Source organism: Heteronotia binoei, chromosome 5 (assembly GCF_032191835.1).
Source record: "Heteronotia binoei isolate CCM8104 ecotype False Entrance Well chromosome 5, APGP_CSIRO_Hbin_v1, whole genome shotgun sequence".
Taxonomy (NCBI): Eukaryota; Metazoa; Chordata; class Lepidosauria; order Squamata; family Gekkonidae; genus Heteronotia; species Heteronotia binoei.
This window is the reverse complement of record NC_083227.1, coordinates 54,372,095-54,394,434: the sequence shown is the minus strand read 5'-3', so window position 1 is coordinate 54,394,434 and position 22,340 is coordinate 54,372,095. Positions and strand designations below refer to the sequence as shown.

At 41.2% G+C, this 22,340-nt stretch overlaps 1 protein-coding gene across 2 annotated transcripts in view; it reads left to right on the top strand.

Moving 5' to 3' along the window:
* Window positions 1-22,340, top strand: part of LRIG1 (leucine rich repeats and immunoglobulin like domains 1) — a 200,040-nt gene that overhangs the window by 1,214 nt on the left and 176,486 nt on the right. The gene's annotated exons all lie outside the window — the stretch shown is intronic.

Below are 22,340 nucleotides of genomic sequence, written 5' to 3'. Positions count from 1 at the left end.
AGAGAAGGGAGATTTTTAGATGTTAGGACACATAATTGGTTCTCTCTCTCTTTTAGTAGCTGTGCCTGAGATTACATATCTCATGTTTCTCTTCTAGTTCAATAATGAAAGTTGGAGAAGGCTGTGAATAAAAGGTTGCTGTTTGCCTCTTCCAGACAAAGAATAGTCCTTATTTCTTGCATGACATTCCTTGTGTTTTTTAGGGAATTAATAGCTACACGTCAGTGGGGGAAACCAACCTGATGATTTTGGGGATTTTTTTTTAAAGCAAATCGGTTGCAGATGTAGGCCACATGCTTCCCTTTGGATTGTTGCACACTGGACCCTTTATCTGTTAGAACACTTCTGTGAGTGTCTCTTCCAGCTAATTGTGGGGAAATGTTTAATTCCTGGTTGTTTTTTTACAACTGGGACCCATGCAGTCTGAATTAAGATTAAGGTATTCAGTTTGGGTTAAAAGAAAGTGCCTAAGGCAGATATCCATCAGTTTTTACATCCAGATCAACAATTCTATCATGTGAGATAATTTTTAATTGGCTGCAGTAGTACTTATTTCTGGGTAAACCTGGTAAAGTTAATGATGTGTTATTGGATAATAACTTCACACATTCCTCTTTTAAAAGGTGAAAGTATATTGTAAATTACGTGTAACTAGATAGTGCTTTTAAAAACTTCTATATAACTGTCTTGGATTGTCAGAAGTTAGATTTCCCCCCTCTTTTTTTTTTTAATAGAAAAAAGTGTGCCTTGGAAACTAATTCTTTCCATGCTGCATAGCATTCCAGTAGCTGGTGCTTGCCTGCTAGAATGGAGGCAGAAGGCTTTTAGCAAAGCGCTCCTTGAGTTAAAAGTATACATAAGTCAAGTGTGGTATTCTACTTATAGATGTCAAAGCAGTTTCACACACAATGGTAACCTGAGAAATGTCAGGGTGAGCTTGATAGGAACAGGGCAGATTTAAACTCAAAAATGAAACATATGGGGAATCAAAGGAGGGAAATTGGAACAAAATATTTTTCTCTTGTCGCTGCCTTGCAAAACAGCTTAAATTAATTCATATAGTTATTATATAGAGAAATGTTTCAGTAGGTCATGTGCTGTTGCCCAAATGAAAACCTGGAATAAGTGACAATGAAAGGATCAATAGCTTTTTTGCCATTTTGGGTTAGGTGCTTGAAGAGATACGACTTTTTTAAATGCTAAAAACAACTCTCCTTTCAGCAATAAAAAAGGAAGTATTAGTGCTATTCCCTCTGATTAAATGTATGGAATAGCATTTCTATACTACTACTATATACTACATTACAGTACATACATGCACACAGCACTGTAAAATTTAAGCTAGGATACTTTCATGCCAGTGAGGAGAGAAGGGGAACCTGGAATGACTGGGCCTTATTTTATGCTCATCACTGAGGCCTGTGTCACAATGTGCATTTTTAATTCAGATTGATGTCATTATAATTTAGTTGTCAGTCTCAGGAGTGCAATTTCTTTTTACCACCACAATAATTATAGATTGCATTGAACTGCTTCACCGGATAAGTACACTGCAACTACAGATCTGCATTTTCCTTCTCCGAAAATACAGATTGTGCTAATGCACAAATGTAAATGCTTGCTGATCATCACTTGAGCTAGATTTTCCAAGCGAAACATTTTTAAACTTGTGTGTGTTGGGGGGGAGGATTTCACATCTGGAAACATGCACTGCTGTTCGCTGACCATGTGCGCTATTAAAGAAGCTGTATAGTTCAGAGACAGCAAATGCTGTGCTGTTGCAGAAGAGGTTGTCTACATGGCATTTTATTGCTTTTCATGGGCGGACTGCATTTTGACAGTAGTTCGAGCCCTGGTAATATATCACCTGTAGTGTTAACTCTTGCATTGCGTGTTTACTTGAGTAGTTACAAGTGCTGTAAGGCATGGATGAAACTTCTGTTTCGGAGCATCGTTTTCCCAGACATCCACAACTTCTATTCATATTAATTCCTCTATAGGTCCCCAGCCAGTAATGTGTATTTTCCCATTGTGATGTGTTAGGATAAGTTATAAACCCTTTCATTACTCCTCTGGAAGCATCATAGGAGTAGCTGTGCTAGTCTTTTGTAGCTAAAAACAACCAAGAAGGCCTGTGGTAGGCACTGAATGGAGGTTTGTAAGTCTGGTTTGACAGGTGCTTGAACTGGCCCAGGAAATCCTCCAAACAGTGGGTTCTAGATGATGAAAATGTGCACCTCAATCAGTGCATTAACTTTCAAGATGCCACACAGTTCATTTCTTTTTTAAAAAAAATTGGACTTTATATTTTAATTGCAGATGTTACTGATAGAACAAGACCTTTGGGCACTGTTTGGCTTAAACCAGCTTTTAGATGGCTGCTTTAAGTTCGGTTTTGGATATCTGCTAGTTTCGTAGCAAGGGTTATTGATTAATTTTCTGGACTGACCTGTTAATGGTGTGATTTGATTTGAATGACATTTGAATGCATAGGAGAAATATGACATTTGAATGACATTTGCATAGGAGAAATATATTCAGTATATGTTATTGCGTGACGTATTTCTCTCCCACCCCCTCCCCCCATCCCCCAACAAGTAAGTATATTTGAACTCTTTTCTCCCTGCCTAGGGACCTTGCAATTGGTTGTGATTCTTCCCTTTCGTCTAACACTTGGTTGATGCAGGACTAAAATGTTAAAATACTAAAGTGGGCTGCAAGAGGAAGAGCCGTTTGTCTTTTGTAAACCAGAACAGGTTCTGAAAAGGCTTTAAAATTAGATTAAATCAAAGTAAAAAGCACTTAAAATGTATGCATTTTCAAAGTGTAATATCACTCAGAGAATTCTGGTATACCTGAACAAATGGCTTGTTTGTTTAGATGTTTACACCCTGCCTTTCTCCCCGGTGGGGACTGTCTTGTCCTCACAACAACAACTTTGTGAGGTAAGTTAGGGCCTGTGGTAATCCATTGAGGTTCCATGGGAGAAGTTCCATCTTGGAATCTCTGAGGCCTATGTGTCTCGTCAGATCTTGAAAGCTAAGCAGGGTTGGTCTTGGCTAGTATTTGGAAGGGTGACCTCCAAAGAATACTAGGGTCATGACGCAGAGGCAGGCAATGGCAAACCACCTCTGAAACATGTCTTGCCTTACAAACATTATGCCTGGTAGTGCATAATGCTAAAAGAACTAGAACTTATGACTGCCAGACAATCTTAGGATCTCCTGCTTATACTACACACAATACCATATGATAATAGCAGTAACAACAACAATAAGTAATATGTTGTTCTTGGAAGCCTTATCAGGCCAAGGTACTAATTGTTTGAGCCTTTCCAACTGAAACTTGGATTCAGCACTGCCATTAATTGCACACGCATGAGATGGACTTTCCAGAAAGAGCCCAGTTTTTTAGGAGGTAGAAAGGGTATTTTATTATTGAAGTTTACAGTGTGTTTTATATTTGCAGCACTCCCCTGGGGCTGAGACCTTACATTTGAGTTAGAAGGTTTTGGATCTTTCGAAAAAGGAAGTCTGTAACCCCTTTTGGTATATGGATCCAGATCCAAGGTTTTGATATTGTCCATGAACAAGAAGCCATAGAGCAGGGGTGGCCAACGGTAGCTCTCCAGATGTTTTTTGCCTACAGCTCCCATCAACCTCAGCCAGCATGGCCAATGACTGGGGCTGATGGGAGTTGTAGGCAAAAAAAAACCTGGAGAGCTGCCATTGGCCACCTCTGCCATAGAGAATACACATGCTTACAGGATGTTTTCACACATGTGCCATCTGTGGGATTTGGGACCAAATACCAGGAATGCAAAGCATTAAGTCAGAACAGGCCCTAAAGAAAACAAAGCAAAGGCTCCTGGGCTCAGGCATGGTTTTGTTAGCTCTGTAATTAAAAAAAAAAATCCAAAAATTCCACACCACGAACAAAAAAGTAGCATTGTATGGCTGGCAGAATTTATGCAAGCATGCATATGTCTGCTTATTTTGTGGAATTCTATTTTTTATGATCTGCAAAGAGATCAGACAAAAGAGCTTCACTAAGGTTCTTTTTTTAAAAAAAGCTAACACAACTATCTGTTCATTCCCTTGAGATCATGTTCAGTACCTATTCCTTCTCTCATTTCTGATAATTTTTCTGGGCATTGAATCCCTTTTCTGAATCCCTTTGGAAAATGAGAAATGTGTCACTTTTATGGAAAAATGAAAGTGTGTCTGAATGCTGAATTACACCCATTCCAACTGGTATAATCATGGTTTACATATAGCCACAATTGTATGTTAATAGCAAATACTTGGCACTCACATACATCCTACAGCAGTCTTTACAACAGCTGCGTAAGGTAGGTTGGTATTAAACCATGTTTCTGATGAGCATCTTTCCTAAAGTTGCCTAGTCAATTTTTGGCTGAGATGATGTTTGAACCTTTTGGTTTGTAATTTATTCTCTTAGCCACTCCCTGCTGGTTAAGTCTATTGGTAGAATTGTGTTTATTTTGATTTTACTAATACATATGATGACCTATGATTTTTATCCTGCCTTTTCTCCTGAAAGCTCAGGGTAAGGCACATAGTCCTTCCTTCCCTCTCCCCACCACCTATCCCTGCAGTACATGTTGTCTTCAGCATAATCCTGCAATGTAGGCCATGCTGCAAGAGTGTGACAGGAGGCTCAAGGTGTCCCAGTGAATTCCTGACTGAGAGGAATTTGAACCTAGGTCTTAGGCTGACAATGTAAGACATGTAACCTCGATGCCATGCCAGATTAATGAAAAGAAAAACCTGGAGAAGCCTTTGGTAAGACTCAAGCAAAACCCACAAAATTGTTCAATTTTCCCCTCTGCCTGGCAGTGCTCTTGTAAGCAGGGAGGTACAGAGCTCATTGGGATAATGGTGCAGGTGAGGAATTGAGGGTGTAGAGGTTTGTAAATCATTCTTTTGGCGCAGCTGGAAGGAAGTGTCTTTTTCTAGCAAGTGCACATTGCTTTTGTAACAAGGCCTACCTCCAGTATAAAAATTAATAGAATGGAGATAAAATGCACACGCAGACACCAAAAAATCCTCGTCTCCAGATCGCTGCTAGTGGTACTTCAGACAAATATTCTCACTATGGGCTTATGAGAAGCTGTGAAACGAATGAGGAGTTTTTATATTTTGTATATACTAGTCATTGCTTTCAGTGTTGTTGCTGCTGTTGTGTCTTAGGAGCTTACTTGCTTGTTGTGATATTGCCAGGACCTCCTGGGAGTTGAAAAGGACTTGGGGGGCACCTTGATTACCAATTATATATATATTGATGTCATGTAGTCACTTCTGGGTAATGTGAGCTTTGTACAGGGAAGTGTCCTTTTGAAAAGAGAGTCCATGTGGAAGGACTGTGCACTTCTGTTGTGTGGTGGTTAGCAATTGTTACATAAAAAGACTAAAGCATTTATCTGTGCCTTCTAGCTTTGCTCACAAATTTAGGACCATACTGCAAAACTGGGTACTGTTGTGTGTGGTTGGGGAGGAGGGGTGGGGGCTTTGTGTGTGCCTGATGGAACAGCAGAGGATCTAAACCCGGTTGAGCAATTTGGGGCTTCCCCCCTTCTTTTTTGGTGCGTTGGCTTTGAGGCTAGGGTAGACATCAAAAGATATAAAACATCTGAAGCATGATTTATATTCGCACATTATCTGTGGCGTAAAAAACTTGACAACGGAGTGTAGGGAACAGAAACGCCTGCTGTTTGCTCATGCCAGGTGCACAGTTGAGAGGACCTCCAAATGGCAAATACAGAGCCAGACCTTCTCCCCTGCTTTTTAAACCATAAAATTCTTTCCCCTCCTGTCTGTAGTCCTTAAGGCAACCTTTTATGGGTCAGTATTTTAGTCTGTTAGTAGTGAGCTTGTGCCATGCAGACAGGTTATAGCAAGTTGTGCAGAGATTATGGCTGTTTAGCTACGGTGAGAAAACCACCATGGGTAGCTGCACTATACCTTAATGGCCAGATTCTGGAGATGGAGGTTTTGAGATGGACTACCTATGTCATGCGTTACTGATGTGACAAACTAATTTGAGCAGATTTTGGAGGATGGTGGAAGACCTGACTTTGTCCATGGGGTCGGACTTGACTGTGTGACTGAACAACAACAACACCTCTGTCATGCCTTGCTGTAGACCTTGGTTTTGGACTTCCTGAGTGCTGCTCTTGGAAGAGACTACTGGTTTGGGTTGGAATTTCAGTGTGTGTTGGATTGCATTCATATTTAGACCCTATTGGACTTGCTTTTGACTGTCTGTGTATGAGAGCCAGTGTGGTTAAGAGCAGCAAACTAATGTGGAGAATCAGATTTGATTCTCCACTCAGCCATATGAAGCCTGCTGGGTGACCTTGGGCCAGTCACAGTTCTCTCAAAGCTCTCTCAGTCCCACCTACCTCATAAGGTACCTGTTACAGGGAGAAGAAGGGACGGTAATTGTAAGCCGCTCTGAGACTCCTTAGAGAAAAGAGTGGGGTACAAAAACAACCTCTTCTAAGAAGATGCTTTACAAGTTATTTGTAGATCATCTGGAGCATGGGTGGGAAAGTGTAAGCCCGAAGGCTGGATCCTCCATATTCTCTAATGATTCAGGCCTGTCCCAGTTTTGTTGGCCATTTAAGATAGATATGACCCTCCCCAGTTGGTGCAAATAGGGCTTGTTGAAAAGTTACAGTGGCATGCAGTTAGAAAGCAGAGGACTCAAGCTTGGCAATTATGACTTTTTAACCTACGAGCTCTTTTTAGTGTCACCAAAGAACTGAAGTTGAAGATGAGGTGTGATCTACAAAGCCTGGTGGTGGTGGAAAGTGCTGCGTAGTCACAGCTGACTGCCGGTGTCCCCATAAGGTTTTCAAGGCAAGAGGTGTTCACAGGTAGTTTTACCAGTGGCTGCCTTTGCATCATGACTCAGGTATTCCTTGGAGGTCTCCCATCCATATACTAGCCAAGGCTGACCTTGCTTAGCTTCTGAGGTCTGATGAGTTCAGGCTAGCCTCGGCTATCGAAGTTAGGGCACTAAGTCCGGACTTCTGTGCAATTTTGCAGGACTGTGGAAAGCAAAAGATTTCTGTCCTCCTACTCTGATCCACCACGTTCTTGGCCATGTTTCTTAATGAAAATATTCCCTACCTTTTAAATCTTAACACTGGGAAGCAATTCCCAGCTGGAATAACTTTGAGGCTGTGTCCCTGTTTGTGCACGTCCTCTTCTATTCCTGTGAGGCTGCTCTGGTATATTAGATGCTGTTCTTCCTAATCTGCACTTCTTATAGTCCAGGGGTGGCCAGACTTGCTTAATGTTTGAGCCACATAGAATAAAAATCAGATGTTTGGGAGCCACAAGACATGAACATCAGATGTTTGAGAGCTGCGAGACAAGCAGGCAGGCAAATAGATGGGGGAGAAAGAAAGCAACTTTAAATGCATTTTCCAAGCCACTGGCTGGCTTGGTGAAGTAATTTAAAGAGACAAATACCATCTCTAAGCCAGCCAGTGGGTTGGTGGGGGCTTTGAGAGCCACACAATATGTGCGAAAGAGCCACATGTGGCTTTGAGTTGCAGTTTAGCCACCCCTGTTATAGTCTGAAGGAACTGTACATCTTCTAGACCTGCAGCATGTTCTGAAGGAAGGCTCCCAGATTTCAATAGGACTTGTGTTTTGCCAATGTTCTTAAGGTCAGCACATTAGAGAACTGATTGATGTAGTACCTTTTGGGGCAAGAAAGTCTACATGACTTACCGACCTGTTCTTTTGACACAAGAAGGAATTCATCTGCTTTGTTCTCTTATGACCTTGCCCTTACTAATGATTGATGATGTTATCATTTTGGTGAGGCAGTTCTCAGTTTCTCATGATCTTCTGTGAAGACAGGGATCTTAAATTTTTCCATTGAGGCTCCAAAGAGTGAAGGAGCCCCCATTGAATCCATCTTTATTAATGACCCTCTTGATTTAGGGTTAGTGGCATGCATATTGGTATGCTCAGCAGAGAGTAGAAGATGGTACTGGTGAGGAAAATATGGCGAAAAGACATTAAGACTCTGAGAAACCCTCCTGTAGATTTTGTGCAAATCTTCAATTTTCTGAAAGTTCATGGCACAATCTGAGATTAAGATGTAGTGGATTTTTCAAACAGTGATAAGAGCAGACCTTCTAAGAGTTGTTCTTGTTGAAGTTGTTCTTGTTGAAGTCCACTGAAATCATTGGGCTTAGGCTGAAGTGACACTGTATAGTATTGCACTGTGAGCTTACGCAAACAAAGATGCGATAGTACATCTGTAAATTATATTCCTAGGATGTCTGGTTTTGATTACAGCTTTGGAGAGTGGCTACAGCTCAATAGCATATATAATAACAGGTATACATGTCACTATTATTTCAATGGAAAATGCTGATAAGTAAACTGAACTAAATGATCATGCTTTTGGGACCTCCAGGTTGCATGTGAGGCATCTGTAGAAAGAGGAAGATCCTTAAAGACCAACAAAATTTGTGTTAGGGTATGACTGGGGAAGGCAAAGGCAAGCCACCCTGTAAAAAATCTGCCAAGAAAACGTTGTGGTGTGACGCCACCCCATGGGTTGGTAGCGACTTGGTGCTTGCACAGGGGACTACCTTTACCTTTATGAACTTCTGTGAGTCACTGCTCACTCCTGCTATAGACAGATGGCTACCCAGCTTGATTTGTGTGAGGCATCTGTCATTCTTGGAAATATGTAGAGAGGTAGCAAAACGCAGGGTGTACGTCTAAAGTAATGGAATAATTTTGTTTTCATTTTAATCTATGTAGTTCTCCTCCTTCCTAGTGTTTGTGTGTCCTTCAGAAAGTTATATAGCCCTTTGAATTATGGTGCAAGGCAAACTAAACCCTGAAATACTGCTTTTTTTAGTATTCACTTGTGGCAATTGTGGCCATTCTGCTGGAGAGCAGAAAGGTAGAAAAGAATTACTGTACAGGTCATGCCTAAGGCATTGGGGAATTTGTAATCCTTAAAATTAGACTTCTTGATAAATTAATGTGCTTTTGTTCCAAATCAGCAGGTACATGTTTTTGAGGTTTTTAAAAACAGTGGTCTTTTCGTAACGCACCAAGTGCAGTTGCACACATATCTTGCAGGTTTTTATGTGTTTTAAACCCATTTGTTTTGAATTTGGCTTCTTTTCCTTTGATTTCTGTGCATGTGCACTGTGGTTATATGTGAACAGCAACTTCTGTTTTAATTAGCAGTTTCTCTCGTCTCCTTTTGAGTTCATGTGTGTTTTGTTCACCCCATCAGAATTTGTTTACAAACTTTGCTATTCCCTCAAGAGCATGCTTCGTGAACACCTTATAGCCCCAAATCTTGGGATTTGGAACCAACTTGTATAGATGCTTTTTTTTTTAAACAGGGCCTGTCAATAACTCCAGCGCAGTTTTCTATAGAAAGCCAGCAACTTTGAAATGTTACTTTCTGTCTTGGCTGTCATACAGTCTAGAATTCTGGTTTTGGTGCTCTGTGAAGGACTTCAGGATCCCAGAGTGAAATCTTCAGGCGGGCCTTTCCTCTTAAGAAATTGTTTGAATCACTCTTGGCTTTTCCTCCCCACAGTGAATACAGTTTGAAAGGCCAGCACCATGTACGAGAGGAGCCAGAGCTCAATAAATGGAAAGACAGAGAATGAAGAGTTTTAAGGGGGGATGTTGTGGAGGAGGAGCAGAAGAGGTGAAGGAAACAATTATCTCTGTGGGCAGCTGAGAAATGAATAGTTCTCACGTATACAAAACACCATCCACGATAACTTTGTTCTTGCAAAATTTTTGTTAAATTCTACATCTGGGAATGTTCCATATTGCTAAGAAGAGAGGATCAGAAAAGGTTGGATGTTGAGGAACTCTTATTTTATCCCTGTTGAATGTCTTCACAGAAAAACTTTAGGCTCTAGCAAATATGGTTGAAGTATCTGCTGTAGAAAGCGGAAGAGATTTCATGGCTTGCCCCAAGGGAATATGGGAATTACAGTTTTTGGATGGTGCTGAGAAGTCTCTGTTAGAGATCTGTTGATCTCTCAATGAACTAAAGTTCCCAGGGTTTTGTTTTTTTAAGAAGTGGAGAAAAACATTAAAGATAAATTTAATTTTGTCTCTGTTTAATTTTGTTCTTTGTGTGAAGGAACTTTCCCTTTTCATGACATGCCATTTCAGAGATTTTTAGTAGTGGAAGAACGCAATCTGTCTGTTGTAAGAAAAAAACAAAAGCAAGAACAAACGCATCTACTGATAGATAGATTGAAGGTCAGCTCAGAGAGACAAGATTTAAATGGGGTCTCATGCTGGGATTAAAACACAATTAGCCACTCTCCTGGTCTCGTGGCAAGAACGATTAATCTTTAGGTGACTCAGGTAGCAAATCTTTACAAAAGTATATTCTTTGCCATTTTAGTCCAAGGACAAGTAATAGAGTTGTTGATGAGAATTTAGTAATATTCCTGCAAGCTTGCAGCTTTTGTGAATGGGTTTGCAAGACTAGGTGAAGTCTGAGAAAGATGGAAGGCCACCACATTAGAAGGCTTCTTTGTCCTTCATGTCATTGTCTGCGGGTTGGGTGGGTAGTTTTGTTGTGTTTGCAAAACAGAATCCACTTTTCAAGACTTTTAGGTGTATGCATGAGCTGAGGAACAGTCTTCCCTCCATCATAAGTGCTAACGCAGGCTATATGGATCTAAACAAGCAATGTTAATGCAGTTGTTTTGGTGCCAAGGTTCAGCAGTACACAGGATTGGCCTGCTTGCACTGTTTTGTAGATAAACACTTTTAGTGTTATGCGGAAGTGTGATTGACATACCCATCTTCCTAATGATCATTTAGAGAGCATGCAAGTCTCTTAAAGTTCTACTACCTTAACATGAACTATAATGAAAAAGACCCCCGGGCAGTCATCTCTTATGGTCATGAAAATGAGGCGTGCTATTCTTTCTCAGAACATACCATCTGTTAGGAATGCTATAAATGACAATTTGAGGCAATCCTCATTCTCTTCATCATCATTTGGGATAATATTGGGATAATCAGAAGAATTTTCTGTGAACATTCATAGGAAGGGAACAAAGTGTGCAGGCATGTGAAAGCTTACACCCAGAATTAATTTGTTGGCCTTAAAGGTGCCACTGGACTCAAGTTTTGTTCTGTTGCTTCAGACCAACATGGATACCCACCTGAATCTATATTCATAGGAAGGGATATTATGGTTCAATATGTGGTTCAATATTATGATGCTACTTAAACAGCAGTAATATTTGACCCTCTCTTGAGAGCCATTTTGGTGTAGTGGTTTAGTGCGCGGACTCTTATCTGGGAGAACCGAGTTTGATTCCCTACTCCTCCACTTGCAGCTGTTGGAATGGCCTTGGGTCAGCCATAGGGACCTTTAAATGTCTTTTTTCTCCTTCATTGGAAGCAATGGACGATGGAGGCATCTGCTTCTGGGGCCCAAAGACCCTCTGAAACTTGGGGACTTTTTTTGAGAAGTACCAGCAGCTATGCTGTAAATTTGGTGCCTCTACCTCAAAAAACAGCCCTCCAGATATCCCCAGATCATTTCTCCATTATAGCCTATGGGGACCATTGACTATAATGGTCCCCATAGGGTATAGTGGAGCAAAAAAAAAAAAAAAGTTAGTCCTGAATATTTCCCAAATCCCAATATCATACTGGTATTCAAACCTGGAAAAAACTGATTTTTTTTTTTGTGAGTACCTAGGTGTTATACTTGGCCTGTAGAGACATTGATTTAAATTCTGTGACCAAAGATGACTGGGTGATGTTGGGCCAGTTGCTTTGGATCCAACACAGCAGTTCTGTGGAGAGAAGGATTTCCATCTACAGAGTGAGACTTCCTCAGCACAGCTGAAAATGCCCACCTCCTTGCAGTTCCTGCTCCTGAAGCATCATAGCCAGCGTTTGGGCTGCGGAGGCAGGGAGGGAGGGAACTAGAGAGAAAGTTGTGTTCCACAGAATCCTTTCCCCTGCCAAAATGTACCATGGATCCAATTTACTATCTCTGTTTAACTTAATAGAGTTGTTATATAAAGTGGGAGAACCCTTGTGGTTGCCAACTAGAACTCCTAAGAGGATTGTTAGGATACGAATGAGTTATATTTCTTAGCCTCAGTTAACCGTGTAGAAAGTGAGAATCTTAATCACCTAGATTGCAAAGGTCAGGAAGGGCAGACAAGAACAAGACAACGTGTCTGATACTTTTCACCTATAAAAACAGCAAAGGAGAATTTGGTTGATGTTTGTTGGGGTGGCTATCAGGCTGTGTTCCATTCTAGAGTTGGAATGGTGCTTATTGGGCTGTACCAGAGCTATTATGTTTTTTTTTTAAAGGAAATGCACTGGCTTTCTGTGTGTGAGCCTGTAGGTGTGGTTGCAGCTGTGCTTCTTGTTGAAAGCTGGTAACGCCATTTCCCTGGTACATCTTGGGATTCCAGGGTGGCAGTTACCCTGACAGTCAGATTTACCCCTCTTGCCTTCCAGCTCCAGAGAGGAGACAGTGGAAGGCATAACGGATTATAGGCCTGGCTGGTCTGCAAATGCTATCAGGGGTAATAAAATGGATATCATAGGAAACTTGCCTGGTTGGAGGCCCTGTGAAATATAACCCCTTAAATGTCTTCCAGTTGTCCAAACACTCCTGCCTCACCCTCCCTGTGTGTGTATGTGCGAGGGGCTCGTTTCATTGGCCGGCAAATGAAAAATAGAAGAAAATTGGCACTGGCTGGAATTTAGCACACAGTCCAGACAGCCAGAGCCAGTGAAAGCTGGTTTGTCTTCCACGGGTTCCCTTTTTAAATGGCCTGACTCTTGTCAGTTTGAATAAATGATGGAATCTGCTGGGGTGTGAGGACCGTAGACTGATTAAAACTTCCTAGTGTCTATGTTTTATAGTCCCCTTGGGATTGTCCGTGCATGTGTATGTTTAAACCATTTGCTTGCAAAGGGATTTTGGATTGTTGTAATAACCATGCTTGCTTTGCATTGTTAAAAAACAAACCGGGTAAGCAAAGATGCTTGCGAGCCTTTCTAGTGAAATGTTGCCTGATGATGATTACAGGCAGCTCGAAGAATATGCAAAGTGCTGAATTCAGGTCAGCAAAAGCCCACAACTTGACTGTTGTGGGGGTATGTATGCAGAAGTTCTACCCTTCCCTTTGATCCTGCAAACTGAGGTCCCAGTCTGAGTCTGGGGTCTTTGCTGTGGTAGGGGAGATGGAGAAATAGGTAAAGCCCCCTGCCATTAGACCTGCTTGTAAATGTTTCTGCTTATCATCTTAGCATTTTTGAGAACCCTTTGCCTACCAGGTTGGGAAAAAAGTGATCAACATGCTGCAACTGTTGAAGTTCCTCTGTGGGGCTTCTGATAGCCCAGTGGAATTCTTGGCTTTCTAAAATAATTGTCCACCCCCATTTAGTCAGTCAGTCAGTCACATTTTATTTGTATCCCGCCCTCCCCGACCAAGCGGCTCAGGGCGGCTAACAGCGTAAAATTCGATACATACATTGTGTAATAAATAACATTTGAAGACAGTTAATTAAAATCCATAAAATTCTAAAAACATTAATACATTTAGTGCTATTCCATCGGCAAGTTTACTTGGCAATTTAGTAGTATCAGCTGGTGAAGGCCATTTGGAACAGGATGGTTTTGCAGGCCCTGCGGAATTGTTCAATGTCCCGCAGGGCCCGCATTTCCTCTGGGGGTTGATTCCACAGCTGTGGGGCCAAAACTGAGAAGGCCCGAGTACGGGTACTCTGGAGTCTTACCTCCTTTGGGCCAGGGATAGTCAGCAGGTTCTTCCCTGCTGACCTCAGTGCTCTCTGGGGTTCATACGGGGTTCATACCATTTACATTTATGCTGCACACACCCTGATGTTTATTAAGCCTTCTTTGGGAGAAAGATGCTCCAGCTTTATTGTCTGCTCTTTGGCTTTGTGGTAGATTTTCTGGGTGAGCTCTTCAAAATGTTTGCTTAGAGGATTATTATATAGAATAAAAGGTCCCATCTAGGTAGTAATAACTTCAGTGGAAGTTGAATGTAAGTGGCTAAGTGAGAGCAAGCATAGTGTAATGATTAGGAGCAGCAGACTCTAGTCTGGAGAAGCACGTTTGATTCCTCACTCCCTCACATGAAGCCCGCTAGATGAGCTTGGGCCGGTCACAGTTCTCTCAGAACTCTCTCAGCCCCACCTGAGGGGAAGGGAATGTGATTGTAAGCCACTTTAAGGTAGAGCAAAGCAGGGTATTAAAACCTTCTTGCACATTTCCCTAAAAAGGTAAAGGGAGTCTCCTGTGCAAGCACCAGTCGTTTCCGACTCTGGGGTGACGTTGCATCACAACGTTTTCATAGCAGACTTTTTACGGGTTGGTTTGCCATTACTTTCCCCAGTCATCTACACTTTCCTCCCAGCAAGCTGGGTACTCATTTTACTGACCTCAGAAGGATGGAAAGCTGAGTCAACCTTGAGCCAGCTGCTTGAACCCAGCTTCTGCTGGGATCAAGCTCAGGTCGTGAGCAGAGCTTGGGCTACAGCTTTACCACTCTGCACCATGGGGATCCTATTCAGTTCCTTACCCCTGCCCTTATCAACTGCAGTAACTTTACCATCAGAGCAAGGAGAAGATGAGACAGAGCAGTGTTGGAGGAGGAGATGTGGAGCCCATCCAGAGACTATAGGCAATTATATGAATCCAACATAAAGTCTAAAACTTTTTTTAAAAAACAAAAACATGCCATCACAGTTGCATAAGCTTTCAGGTTGTCCAGAATTTTTCATCAGGCTGAATGTGAAAAAATGGTAGGTGAGAAAAAAATGATGTCTCGCCTTTTGACTCTAAGGTCTCTAAATCCTTTGCAGAATGCTGCATAGATGTGGATAGGCAGTGTTGCTGGATGGAGCTGACATTAGATTGCGGTTGACTTTCTGCCAAGTGATGACTTTTACCACACATTAACTGTATATCTGTAGTAGAATAGTGATCTGGTAGAATGCTGATCAGTATCCATCCATTGTATTTCTGCCCATTGTTATCCATCTGTTGTATGTGTGATCTGAATTGTGTTTAATATATGGAGTTCTTGCATGGCTCATTGGAGCCTGGAGGACTGAGCTTGGGGACTCGGGAACAATGGGCAGCAGGATTCAAATCCCTGCTGTCCTGCTTCAGTCACGGGCCCCCTGCTGGTTTGAATTGTCCAATAGCATGCTAGCGCGGGAACCTGGTGTGTATATATAGTTGGCCCTGTTGGCCCAGTCTTTAGTCTTAGAGTACAACCCTATATTATGCTGTGATAATAAAAGTTATGACCACTGTCACCTCGCCTCTTCATTGCATGGAACCACTATATTATACCATCCATTGTACTTCTGCCCATTGTTGGCTTTGAATTTACAGTTGCTAGTTCTGACTTCTAAAACTCCTGGAGACTGGAGTGTGATTCCTGGGGATGGCAGGTTTTGAGAAGGAAAGGAAGTCAGTGGGGATCTGATGTCACTCTAGGCCTTCAGTTTCTCCTAGACTATGTGGTATACCATAAACTATCGTATGCCAGTTCTTCCAGGGTAACTGATTTCATTATCTGGAGATCAGTTGTAGCGCTAGAAGAACGCCAGTCCCCACTTTGAGGTTGATAACCCTCTGCTAGTTCCTACAAAGTGAGAAGCCAAACTCTTTTCCCCAAACTTTAGTTTTTATGGGAATTCAAAAGCTCCTTACTGTTGGCAAGCAACTCTCCCCACCCCTGTAACTTTCTGTAGGGGTGTAGTGAGGTGCTGTGAAAATTTTTTTGCTTATAAAAACTTCACCATTGTTGGACAATGCCCCCCCCCCCCCAAAAAAAAAACCCCTTTAAAAATGGTTTAGACTTTTCTGGTGGTGGTGGTTTTGTCGTCATGCTCCAGAGCCTGGGCTTTGATCAGTGTTTCCTCAAATAATTTGGATCATATTTTGTGTCTCCTGTTCCCTTGTTGTGCAAGATAGCAGGTTTCAAGCACTGCCCAAAGTGATGTAAACACCAGCTGTATCACTGTAATATCTTTTGTGTTTCTAGAAGTCCTTGGTTTTGATTCAGATGGTGTTGTGTTTCATTTCTTCTGACCATACAGGAAGATTTGTGTCAGTTTGAAAATTTAAACAAACCATATATAATAAGCTTTGAATCATTTGCCAAGTTCTTTTTCTTTGTAGTCAGGCATGTATTTGTGGTATTTCTATCTTTAAATAATGGAGGGATGTTGTCTACTGATTGGGGGTGGGGTGAGGGGAGAGAAATGTTTTTAAAAAATAGCAAGTAGATTTAAAGATGAAGGAGGGTGGGTTAAAATCCTTGGATTGGGAATTGGGTTTGTGCTGTGCCTAATCTTTGTGGATTAAGCATGCACAGGTGGCATGGGACAAGAAGTAAAAATCTAGATCAGGGGTGGCCAAACTTGCTTAATGTAAGAGCCATGTAGAATAATCGTCAGATTTTTGAGAGCCGCAAGACTTGAACATCAGATGTTTGAGAGCCACAAATAGATGCGGAGAGGTGGAAAGAAAGCAACTTTATATTTTCCAAGCCGCCATCTGGCTTGGCTTAGAGAAGTGGTTTAAAAAGACAAATACCTTCCCCAAACCAGTCAACAGGGACTGGGGGCGTTGAGAACCACACAATATGTGTGAAGGAGCCACATGTGGCTCCCGAGTCTTAGTTTGGCCACCTCTGATCTAGATACTGCAGCCTATGTGGGGGGGGGGAGCCAATATGCTACTGAAACACAATAAAAAAAGATTTCTGGTCTAGATAATTATGAATTTCAGGGGTTTCATCTGTCTTATTTCTGCCCAAACTAAAGCCTGCTGCTGTTTATATCACTGTCCTATTACAGCGGTGATGAAATGCAGGAGCCCATAAATTGATTAATACACCGCCAGAACAAAGATTGAGTCCAGTGGCACCTTTAAAACCAACAAACTTTAATTCTGGGTACAAGTTTTTTTAAAAAAAAAAATAACTCAAACTTTATTAAAGTTTTATTTTGTTTTTTTAAACAAACATACAAAATTTTTTGCACATGTACAATAATTATTTTCAAAGAACTTAGTACTGCACAAAGTAAAGTATTTCTTTGGTATTGAACCTACAGTAAAAGATTTTTCATTTATGTATTCAAAGAAAACATACAATTTTTTTTACCCAGTGTATTAGTTAACAATGGATTATCCATCTGGACAAACTGCCCTGCAGTTTTGTCCTGAACCACAATGTCCCAGACTTTTTTCAAACCATTGTCTTAATGTAGGGATTTTATTTGTTTTCCAATACCTTGCCACTACTATTTTTGCCGCCACAAGCAATAATGAAATAAATTAATCTTTCAATTTTGTGTATGATTGATTTGGCCAACAATGCATTAGGAGCGATTCTGTGGTATTTGGTAGTGAGTATTCTGCAATATCTTCAATTGTTATTACTATTAATTTCCAGAAAGCATTAATTTTGGGGCAGGCCCACCAAAAGTGTAAAAAATTGCCAGTATGACCACACTCTTTCCAACAGTCTGCCTTGGGAAGCAATCTACTATGAAATAGTTTGTAAGGTGTGAGATACTCTCTAGAAATAATTTTAAACTGTTGGATCTTTATAGTGGTAGATTTTAATTTGAATAATGGAGATTTCCATAGTTTTTCCCACAGTTCCTCTGTTAACTGGATGTTACAATTTTTTTGCCAAGAATTTTTTTGGTGTGACAGTTGCAACCATGGTGGTTGATTGAAAAGTGCATAAATAATTGAGATTGCCCCTTTTGAATTTTATTTCCGTTTTGTATCAGTTGTTCAAACTGACTTAGAGATCTATTAGAGGTAATAACTGGTAGGATGATTAAAGGTTAAAGGATTAAAGGTTTGGAACACTTTCGTTATGAAGAAAGGTTAAAACGCTTGGGGCTCTTTAGCTTGGAGAAACATCGACTGCAGGGTGACGTGATAGAGGTTTACAAGATTATGCATGGGATGGAGAAAGTAGAGAAAGAAGTACTTTTCTCCCTTTCTCACAATGCAAGAACTCGTGGACATTCAATGAAATTGTTGAGCAGTCAGGTTAAAATGGATAGAAGGAAGTACTTCTTCACCCAAAGGGTGATTAACATGTGGAATTCACTGCCACAGGAAGTGGTGGCGGCCACAAGCATAGCCAGCTTCAAGAGGGGGTTAGATAAAAATATGGAGCAGAGGTCCATCAGTGGCTGTTAGCCACAGTGTGTGTGTGTGTGTGTGTGTGTGTGTGTGTGTATTTGGCCACTGTGTGACACAGAGTGTTGGACTGGATGGGCCAGTGGCCTGATCCGACATGGCTTCTCTTATGTTCTTATGTTAGGATGTTGTGAAGAGCATGGTGCAGCTGACGGTTTTGTAACCAAGGAATTCTGGTCTTGTTTTTCTTTTCCAATTGAGATAATTTTCCCATCTTTCCATTAGTGGTTATATCTATTAATCAAAAATCCTATGATCTCTCCAGTTCTTAAATCATTTGCTGATTTGCCTGGAGCAAACCAGTCTTGATCCCAAAAGGCCATTACTGGGGAGGTAAGTGGAGTTAATATTTTCTGTTTGTCCCATAACTCAAGTGTGTGTTTCAAATACGAGTTATAAGGTACAGTCAATCTTTCTCTCAGGTTTCCCATTCCAAATGGCCTCATGTAGAAATGAATTGGGTAGAGATTTTTTTTTCCAGTTTTTACCCATGCTAATTTGGATATAGGTGAGGCATATAAAAGGATCTTTTTTCAGTTGAGATTTCAGGTAATGCTTCTGTTAATATTGGGAAACCTAAACCTCCAAATTCTGCAGGTTTGCACATTAGATTAAAAGAGACATGGTTGTATTTTTTAAATTGTCCCAGAAAAATTTAGTTAGTTGAAATTGCCATTTCAATAAATCTTTAGTAGAAATAGAAATGGGAAGATTCTGGAGCAAAAAAATTGGTAATAAGAAGGTTTTTATTAAATCAGTTTCTTCCATTAGGGACAGATATAGTGTTATCTAGTCTGACAGCAACGACTTAATAGAATTATAAATTGGGGTATAAGCTTTCATGTGCATGCACAAATTAAACTTAAACCAAGATTTAAACTTTGTTGGACTTAAGGGTGCACTGGACTCAAACTTCGTTCTATTTTTTCAAAACAACATAGCTACCTATCTGAATCTAATATAGAGTCAGCTTGCTTATGTAGGCAAATAGTTCTCAAACTCTTTTATATAAGAGGCTTGGTCACAAGTCATGAGTCAGTTTTGCCAACTTTTAGAGTGGTACTTCTGGCTGACCCTTTTAATATGGGTTTGATCTGCAGTGAATATCAGGTGATACTATTTACATCCAAGCCATAAGCTTCAGCTGCCTGTTTCCACACATTAAGCCTTTGTTAGGGACAGGACATGTTTCTCTCGGCCAGTCAGTCACTGTAGTTGTGGTATAGTAATTGGGATCTGTTGGCTGTATTTTGTTTGGTCTTTGCTCCCTAGAATAAATTCATCTTAATTAGAATTGTCAAAGGGTGCAATCACATGAGGAATCTGACCTGTCAGTATCTCGGCTTTGAAAAAGCTGGTATTCTTTGATGTGTTCCCAGGCATTCACACAGGCCCTGCCCTGCTGCCAGTAGAGGCACTAGCTGCACGTGTGCACGAATAGCATTCAGACTGCTTGTGCGCATGTGGGACAACTGCAGCCTGTGCCTGGCCTTTCGGACAGCCAGGAAACAGCCCTACATACGATCTAGAGATTTGCTACTGGGAAGTACTTGGTAGCTATTTAATCTGGTCCCAGCCTGTCCAAGGTAAGGATGGATGGCAGATGTGTGTGTGTGTGATCATGCACATTAAATCTGGAGGGGAAGCGTGGCTAAGTTGAACCAAATTTTTCATGTGATTGCAAACAGTCTTTCTGTAAATCTGGGGTTTATTACTGTTTTTAAAAGTGTGGTACTGTGTGTATGTGTCAAGGGAGCCAGTGTTACAGAACTCAGGACCAGTTTATCTCTGCTATTGTATGGAGATGACTACACTTCAAAGTGTTTGAGAAGTGTTATAGATTCCTGAATGTGTGTACCAGTGTGGTTTTTGTAGATCAGAATTCACTGTGAATCAGGTTGTTCTAAGGTTCTGTCAGGTTCTACGATTGGACTCCTTTCCCTCATCCAGTGACCTGTACAACAAGCCACTTACTAGTTCTTTTGCAAGGCTGTGGAAAGGGGAGGGGTTGGCAGTCCCTTACGCCTTTCCCTCTGCTACCTATCCTCATCTGCTTTTTCCTGACTTATAAAAGCCAGCCTAAAGAGCTTCCTGGCTTCAAAGGTGGATGAGCCTTCTCCCAAGAGCTAAAGAGCTGATTGGACAGAAACTTCAGCCTCATCCATCCCTATTCTCACTTCTTCCTTGTTGCAACCCCATCATTGCCTTCCTGATCTCTGTCATCCTGCTGGGACATGTCTGTGTTGTCAGCCCTTGGCTGAGTTGCCAACAGGCTTCCTGCCATTGATGAAACTATGGCATGCAATGGTTTATGTCTGCCCTTTGTGGGAATTGTGGATCTCATCCCCCCTCCCCCCCCAAAAAAAATCCTCAGCATCCAACGCCAGGTCACGTTTTGACTGCCTGAGTTCAGCTTTGGTATACAGTGGGAGAAACAAAAGTGCTTTCGAGCATATGCAGAGTTCCTTTCCCTCTTTGGCATATCTAGGATTAAGGGGCTGTGTTTCTAGGTAAAACAGAATGCTTTCCAGGCAGGCTTAAGCCCCAGGCAATAATCCCTGTTTTAAAGATATTTGCTGGTATTTTTGTATGAATTTTTAATATATGGATGTAACAGAATAATATGCTGTTATATTTAAAGATAACCCTTTTGGACACTCTTATTTCCCTATCCTGGGTATTTTTTGCACAGACTCTTGATCCTTTCTTTACTGGCTGGGCAAAGTATCCAGATTGAGCACGGTACTTGTAGTTTTAAATTTCTGAATTTTAGGTACAGGTGTTCCTGAAGAAGAGCTCACTGCTTGCTCACAAGAACTGGGCTGTGCTTTACTAAGTTGCTTCAGCATGTCAAAATTTAAGCAAAGCAAGAATTGCTGGCCTCAGGGCTTTTGAAACTAAGATGAAATGTTCATTAGTTGAAAATACATTTAGCGTAAAAAAGGCCTTCAGAGCATAGGCTGTTTCCTTTTGGAGCCAACTGAAGTGCAGCAGTGTGCAAGTTCCTCTATCTAGTAACTTCTAATTGCTTCCTGTACAACTTCCTGAATCCCTTTGACTAGTCCTTGCTTCGGACATATCTGTCTTCATCAGTTCAGTACTTAAATTCCCCACTTACAATTAATATGGTATGTTATAGCCTCCATTTATTTAATACTTTCTCTCTAATACACAAAATATCAACTTAATTTTCTCTCATCCCCTACTTTCAAGGATCTTGAAGCACCATATGAGGTGCTTTGCTTTCCCATTTTATTTTCGTAAGAACTGTGTGAGGTAGATTAAGCTGAGAAAGAGAGTCTCCCCATTCTTCCTACTGCCTGGATTTCATTGGTTGTGGAAGAATACTGAGAGTGTTTGTCCATGTTTCTGCCTTACTTTTGATGTCTCTCATAGTAGATTGTAAGTTTCTTAGGGGAGGAGTTTTCATCTGGTATTCTGTAAGATACCACACATGGTGTCTTTTTACCCTTTATAAGTGAATCAGTTTTTGCCCTGAAGGTTGAGGATGATAGAGGAAGATAATTTTGAAAATTCATTGGTGGTTTATGGTAGGGGAAGATCACAGAACCATAGAGTTGGAAGGGACCTCCAGGGTCATAGTTCAATCCTCTGCACAATGCAGAAAATTCACAAATACCTCCTCCCCACACATGCACCCAGTGACCCTCTCCTCCATGTCCAGAAGATGACAAAAGAAAAAAAAATCCTCTGATCCCTGACAAAACTGGACTGGAAAAAAATTGCTGCTCTTCGTAGCTGTTTTGGGTTGGGAACAGCATTACTCCCATATGTGAACCTGATACTTCTAACTGGTTATCGCATTCTTCAAGAAAGAGATGGAGCGCAGGAAAAAAGAGCTTGGGTTTCAGATGGGACTTCAGAAGACAAGCTCAGAAGTGGGTCTGACTGGACAAGGAAGTTGGGTTACAGGTGTGACTTGCAGATCCCAAAGGTAGCAGTTGTGTCATGGAAAGGATTGTGCTTGGATGCCAGGAACAAATGCTCCAATGTGAAAAAAGCACCTGTTGTTAATTCTGTAG